The following is a 7,150-nucleotide window of genomic DNA, read 5'->3' as shown; positions in this document are numbered from 1 at the left end:
CTCAGAGGATCAGCTGCCATCGATCTATCCTGCCTTGCCTGGGGGGTGGTCCCCAAAGGAAGATGAGGCAGTAAATGCCTCTACCCCATGGGGACCAAATATGCCCCGTGATCAGGGTTGAGACTGGGAAATCTCAGCGATACCATGCCAGCTCGAACCTTCTGTTCCAACAATCCATTATGGCCCTCTGAGGTCTGACTTGTCCCAAATAGTCCCCGGGTCTCCTGGGTTACCTACGCCCCACCTCCATCCCATGCTGACCTGAATCCGGGCAACTGCTGACGCAAAGGTTCTCATTATTATTAGACTCATGGGTAGTCAGAATGACTTTTGTTGTTTTGGTGTTTTTTTTTTTTTTTTTTAAGCAGGAAATCAGATCTCAGCCAATTGTAGGAATTCAGCTCACTAAATGAATTAAATGGAGGGAAAGGAGAATATAAAACATTCCCAAACAAATGAAATGAACGGGCCAAGTGAAGAGATGGCTTCCACCCACAGTTCTGCAAAATGTGGGCTTCTTCTGGCTTGAGATTGAGGGACTGGGGGGTTGCCATCATCCCTGCTCCCCGCTCCCTCTTCCTTCCACACTTCAGGCTGGGCTGAGGAGTCTGGATTTTATTAGCCATCAAAGAGGCCTGAGGCATCTTGGGGTCAGGCCCAGACAGGTAAACCAGTGAGTGATGGGTTGGCCAGAGTCTACAGCCCTCCTTCCTTCCTGGAATCTCAGGTCAAGGCCCTGGAGGGTCATTGCTCTGGAGAGGCCCTGAGACAGCAGAAGAGGGAAGCCGATGTATGGACAGTAAGGCCTAGAGGAGGCTCAGGGAAGTTCCCCAAGCCACCATTCCGAAGGAAAATGCTTCTGAGCTAGTTGTCTTTCCCTTTGAGAAAGGCTCTTTTTTTTCCTGGGAATTCCAATCTTCCGTGGACATCCACAGGAATTAAAGCAGAGAGGAGTGATTCCACAATACCTCCCTAACAAGACGTTCTCTGGGTTCCTGAGATGTTCTGATCAGCCCTGCGCCCTGTTCAGTTCATGGCCCACCTAGAACCTAACAAAGCAGAGGCCAGTGCCTCCTCTCTGTTCTTTCTTAGAAACGAAACGTGGGGTTTATTGGGTATAGCAATGCACTCAGGTTTAAAGGCACTAACTCACCTGGGAAATGCAATTTTTGTCCCTTCTTCTCATCAGCATTCCAGAAATTGACCTCTATGTGCAAATCTGTTCTTAACTACTTATGTAGAATTTTCCCACCTAGGCTCAGCCCTCTGTGTTTCAGTCCAGACCTAACAGGTGGAAGGAGTTGACCGCCTGTGCATGTAAAGTAAGGAGAGAACGCTGACTGATTTTTATTGAACCCTTCCTGGAACCATGCCATACCAAAAATAGCTCCAACATGATGAATACAGTCCATGTACCAAGCCCTTTTCTTGTGGGGAGACTTCCAGTTTGATTCAAAGCAGATTCAGATGTGCCTGGACAAGTCAGGAATATCAGTGGGGAAGACGCCATCAGAAATCTCTTTGCACTCAACATATCAGATAAAGGGCTAGTATCCAAAATCTATAAAAAGCATACCAAACTCAACACCCAAAGAATAAATAATCCAATCAAGAAATGGGCAGAGGACATGAACAGACATTTCTGCAAAGAAGTCATCCAGAAGGCCAACAGATGCATGAAAAAGTGCTCCACATCACTTGACATCAGAGAAATACAAATCAAAACCATAATGAGATATCACCTCACACCAGTCAAAATGGCTAAAATTAACAAGTCAGGAAATGACAGATGCTGGCGAGGATGCGGAGAAAGAGGAACCCTCCTACAGTGTTGGTGGGGATGCAAGATGTTGCAGTCACTCTGGAAAACAGCATGGAGTTTCCTCAAAGAGTTGAAAATAGAGCTACCCTATGACCCAGCAATTGCACTACTGGATATTTACCGTAAGGATACAAATGAAGCAATCCAAAGGGGCACGTGCACCCGAATGTTTATAGCAGCAATGTCCACTATAGCCAAACTATGGAAAGAACCTAGATGTCCATCAACAGATGAATGGATAAAGAAGATGTGGTGTATATATATATACAATGGAATACTATGCAGCCATCAAAAGAAATGAACTTTCGCCATTTGCGACAACGTGGTTGGAACTAGAGGGTATTATGCTTAGCAAAATAAGTCAATCAGAGAAAGACAACTATCATATGATCTCCCTGATATGAGGAAGTAGAGATGCTACATGGGGGGCTTGAGGGGTAGGAAAAGAATAAATGAAACAAGATGGGATTGGGAGGGAGACAAACTATAAAAGAATCTTAATCTCACAAAACAAACCAAGGGTTGTCGGTGGTGGAGGGGAGGAGAAGGTGGTGGGGTTATGGACATTGGGGAGGGTATGTGCTATGGTGAGTGCTATGAAGTGTGTAAACCTGGCAATTCACAGACCTGTACCCTGGGGCTAATAGTACATTATATGTTTATTTTAAAAATTAGAAATTATTTTTTTAAAAAAGTCTCTTTGCACTGAGGACTAACAGACCTCCTAGGAGAGAATTTACTCCAACAGACAAAGGGAAGGTACCCAGCATGTGTGTGGCAACATCCATTAGGACTAGTTTTGGCTGAATATAGCAAGAAAAAAAAAACCTTAAAATGACTATAGCTCAAAAAAGATTCAAGTTTATTTTCCTTTCATACAAAAGGATCCATAACCAATGGTTCAATACTGGCATGGAGATTCTGTGGTGTAATCAGGGACCCAGACTTCAGTTTTTCTGTTCCACCATGCAGGGACATAGCTTCCATCCTCCACCTGTCCTCCTGGTCCAAGACAGCTGCCGCAGCTCCAGCCATCACAATTCACACTGGTTGGCTGAAAGAAAGAGGAAAGAGGCTAACAAGGGACATGCTTCCAGCTGCATCAGTTCTCTAGGCAACCTTCCCTAACCGCAGAACTTCTGCTTAAAACCTGTTGGCCAGAACTGTCATATGGATATATTGAGTTCTAAGGGAGGCCAAGAAATCTTGTCCTTTAATTCAGGTGGCAAGAGGCCCAGCTGGAAATCAGTGTTTACTTCCCAAGGAGAGAGGAAGAGATGGATTTCTGGATAAACAATGAGGAATCTCAGCTGGGAAGCCTGACCTCGGCTCTGCCTCCAGCCCTGCCTTGTGGCGGAAAGTAGGAGGCTGCAAGGAAACTCTGAGAGATAGGGACCTAATGAATGCTAAATCGGGATCCCTCCCACTGGAGAGTAACATTTGAGAGGAAAGGAGAGCTTTCCCCAAATTATAGCTCAGCTTTGCAAGGACTCAGTGAGAGACAGTGGTCAAGGTGCCTGGCAGTGCACAGGGGTAGCTGACTTCTTGGTGAACCCATGTGCAGGGCATCCCCTAATTGGCTTCCCAAACACGTGAAGGAGGAGACAGTGGGGTTCTCCTGTCACCAAGAATCTGTGAAACTTAGCTTACCAGTGTCTAAGGGACCCTCTTCAGGCTCCAGACGAACACCTCTTTGGAGGAGGCCAAGATGCAAAGGTTTTATAAATCGATGGTTAGATTAAATTAGGACCAACACCAAAATATTCTACTGTTTTCACTGTTCTGCACATTCCTCCCAGTGTGCATATGGTCAAGACCCACATACAATTCACTTTTTTAGAAGTTGATACAGGAAGTTTGGCTCCAAGCTTTTCCATTTTTTTCAGAGAGTCCTTTGCATTTGCAGATCTACCATTTCCAAAGCGCTTTTGGACCCAGTGGGTCATCCAGACTCACAGTGATCTGTTGTGAGGACTCTATTATTTTTCCCGTATTACGGATGAGCAGATGACTTCAAAAGAAAGAGCTGAATGTGAAATGATTTTTCCAGCATCACCCAGCTGGGATGCACTACAAATGGAAGTGGAGACACGTCTGCTTCTCTTTTGGTCCCCAATAGAAGGGGCAGGGTTGGGGGTGTGATGTTGACATTTTCCACTGTTTGGGCTATAGCTAAAATTTTAAAGACAGAATATTAAGGTGATCATGGAGACAGCAGCTGTCACACTTCAGTTTGCCAAAGGATCACCTGAGGAAACTGTAGGCATTAAGTCTGGCCAGGATCGAGGAAGATGCATGTTAAATTGTTCTAGAATTCTTATTACTCAAAGTGTGGTCCTGAGCCCGGCAACATCAGCATCACTGGGGAGCTTGTTAGAAATGCAAATTCTCAAGAACCATCCCAGGTGTCCTGTATAAAAAATCTGCATTTAAACAAGCTCCCCCAATTTCTTTTTTTTTTTAATTTATTTGTCAGAGACAGAGAGAGCACAAGCAAAGGAAGCGAAGAGGAAGAGGGAGAAGCAGACTCCCCGCTGAGAAGGGAACTCGATGCAGGGTTTGATCCTAGGACCCTGGGATCATGACCTGAGCTGAAGGCAGACCCTTAATGGACTGAGCGACCCAGTTGCCCCTGGGAACTCTTTCTTAAGGACAAACACATGTGAAGGGACTTGCAAACATTCTCTTTCATCTGCTCAGCAACACGGCACCGTGAGGTGTATTATCACTGTTTTTTACCTGGGAAGGCTGGATTCCAGGGAAGGGGAGTGACTTAACCAAGGGGCCACTGTAAGGGGCAGAACCAGACTCAAACCCAACGCTGATTGGCCCTTCTGCTACCCCCTTGTCAGTCACTCTGCAACTGTGGGTTCAAAGTCCAGTCCCCAGACCTGCAGCAGCAGCAGCAGCACCTGGAAACTTATTCAAAATGCAAGTTCTGGGGCCCCACCCCAGATCTAGTGAATCAGGCAATCTGGGAATGGAGCCCAGCTAGCAGCGGCCTGAGCTTTCCAGGTGATTCTAATACACATGCAAGCTTGCAAACCTCTGTGCTGCAGACCCAAACCTGATGAGATGCAGGAGAGGAGGGGGTGGTGGTAGAAGCCCATGGCACTTAAAACCATTCTGACCTTCCATGCTAGCTGAAGTTCCAGCACAGGTGTCCCTCCCGTAACATGATGCTGTGGGACCTTGACACTCGAAGGGCAGAAACTGGAAACCCCCCCCCCCCGATATCACCTGGGAGCTTGTTAAAAATGCAGAATTCGGGGCGCCTGGGTGGCTCAGTGGGTTAAGCCTCTGCCTTCGGCTCAGGTCATGATCTCAGGATCCTGGGATCAAGCCCCGCATCAGGCTCTCTGCTCAGCAGAGAGCCTGCTTCCTCCTCTCTCCTCCTGCTTTCTCCTCTCTCTCTGCTTGCCTCTCTGCCTACTTGTGATCTCTCTCTCTCTCTCTGTCAATAAATAAAATATTTTAAAAAAATGCAGAATTCAAGGCCACACATCAGAATCTACCACAGACCTCTTACATCAGCACCCGCATGTTGAAAAGATTCAGACAGAGGTTAGAGGCTGAGAAATGTTGTAGTGGAGGGAGCGCTAGGTGGCGAATCTTCATTCCTGAGTGTGAATTCCGACTTCACCACTCTCTTGGACTCCCCAGCCCTCTCTGTTCCTAACTCAACAGGGAAAATCTTCAAAACCTCCGGGATATGTACCAGAGTTCCCTCTGGGGAAGCTGACACAGGTGAGTCTCAGCCAGCCTCTAATTCATGTTGGGACCCTCCCCTTTACCCTGAGCGATGTCCTGGGACTGTGAAATCACCCTGAGAGTTTTCTGTGAACAGACAAATCCAAGGAAGAGCAAGGAAAGATTACATCACCTGAAGCAGAGACTGCATGGGTGGGGCAAAGTGAGGACAGGAGTCGGGGGCTAGAGTCTGAGACAACAGAGCAAAGGGTGAGGGGCAGAGAGGAGGAAGTCAGTGGCTAAGACGATTCTGTCTGCACATACCAGGACATACATCAGGCTGGGCAACTTCTATGGGGCTGAGCCCATTCCTTTGCCTTGGTAAGGGTTCTGCCTCAGTTTCCCACTTGGCCCTCCAGCCCCCTGCCCGAGGCCCGTCCGTAAGGCTGATGGCCAGTCTGCTCCCTACCCCACCCATGGCCATCCACAGCTGCCCTTAGCTCCCCCTGCTTCCCGTCGTTCACTAGATCCCATTTCCCTTCGGGCCCAGACCATCTGAAGTATAACGAGATCTTACAGAAACAAGAAGGCTGGAGAAGGGATCTGGCAGTTAATCGGGCAGATGGGGGGTTGGGGGGGAAAGCTGACACAGATTTCCGAAATAGCTGAGAAAAACCTCCCAAGAGATCACAGAGAAGAGAATGGAATGAGAGAAGCTCAATACTGGGAGAAAAACCATATGTGCTTTGGGGAAAATGTAATCCGCACATACCTGGGACTTTTAAATCACTGGAATACCTTTTGGTGGCAGCCATTGGATATCCAGGAAGCCTTTGGTTCTATTTTAGTAGTCTTCGTTAAGCCCTTTATTTTCAACATCAGGAAATTGTGTTCTGCCAAGAAGAGATTACTTGGACATCAGGTTAAAGCCTCTAAGATTCCAGAAAAATTCTACTGTGGCCCAACCCATTGGGGGACCCACCAGTACTCAGCCTGGCACTTCTCTCTGGGTTTTTCTTGATCTGTTTCCTTTTTGAATCCGGGCGTGTTAGTCAGCTCGGACTGGCATCATAACAGGATACCGCAGACTGGGTGGCTTGAACAGCAGAGCTCCATTTTGTCACAGTTCTGGAGACTGGAAGTCCAAGGTCAAGGTGCTGGTGGGGTTGGTTTCCTGTGAAGTCTTGCTTTCTGTCAGCCAGCCTCTTGCTGTGCATCTCTTCCTCTGTGTGGGCATTGAGAGAAAAAGAGACAACTCTTGTTCTCTTCCTCTTATAAGGACAACAGTCCTACTGAATTTGGGCCCACCCACGTCACCTTCTTTTACCTTTATTACCTCCATAAAGGCCCTATCTCCAAATATAGTCACATTAGGAATTAAGGCTTCATCATATGGGTCTGGGGAAGGGAGACACAATTCAGTCCCTAACACTAGGGTTGAGAAGCTAGGTCCCAATCAGTCTACAAGATGCGACAATGGAGGACAGCTGGTATTGGTGGGTTGGTCCCTAAAGGCTAGAGATGAGGGTCCTCACCTCTGGACTTCAGTTTCCTACTTGGTAAGAAATGAAGTGGAACAAGGCCCTGTTGTACTAGGACCCCTAGATACTGATTCTGGCTCTGCTACCATCCAGCTGA

At 47.2% G+C, this 7,150-nt stretch overlaps 1 long non-coding RNA gene across 1 annotated transcript; it reads right to left on the bottom strand.

Annotated features, from left to right (window-relative positions):
- Positions 1 to 2,661: 2,661 nt before the first annotated feature.
- LOC309866321 lies at positions 2,662 to 6,630 on the bottom strand. The gene is made up of 2 exons (XR_014312576.1): positions 6,285 to 6,630; positions 2,662 to 2,876 (listed from the first exon to the last, which is right to left on the bottom strand). It is a non-coding gene; the product is annotated as an uncharacterized lncRNA (long non-coding RNA).
- Positions 6,631 to 7,150: the final 520 nt, after the last annotated feature.

This window comes from Mustela nivalis (genome assembly GCF_964662115.1).
Source record: "Mustela nivalis genome assembly, chromosome: 6".
NCBI lineage: Eukaryota > Metazoa > Chordata > Mammalia > Carnivora > Mustelidae > Mustela > Mustela nivalis.
The sequence above is the reverse complement of the archived record's forward strand: the minus strand, read 5'-3'. Positions and strand labels throughout refer to the sequence as shown.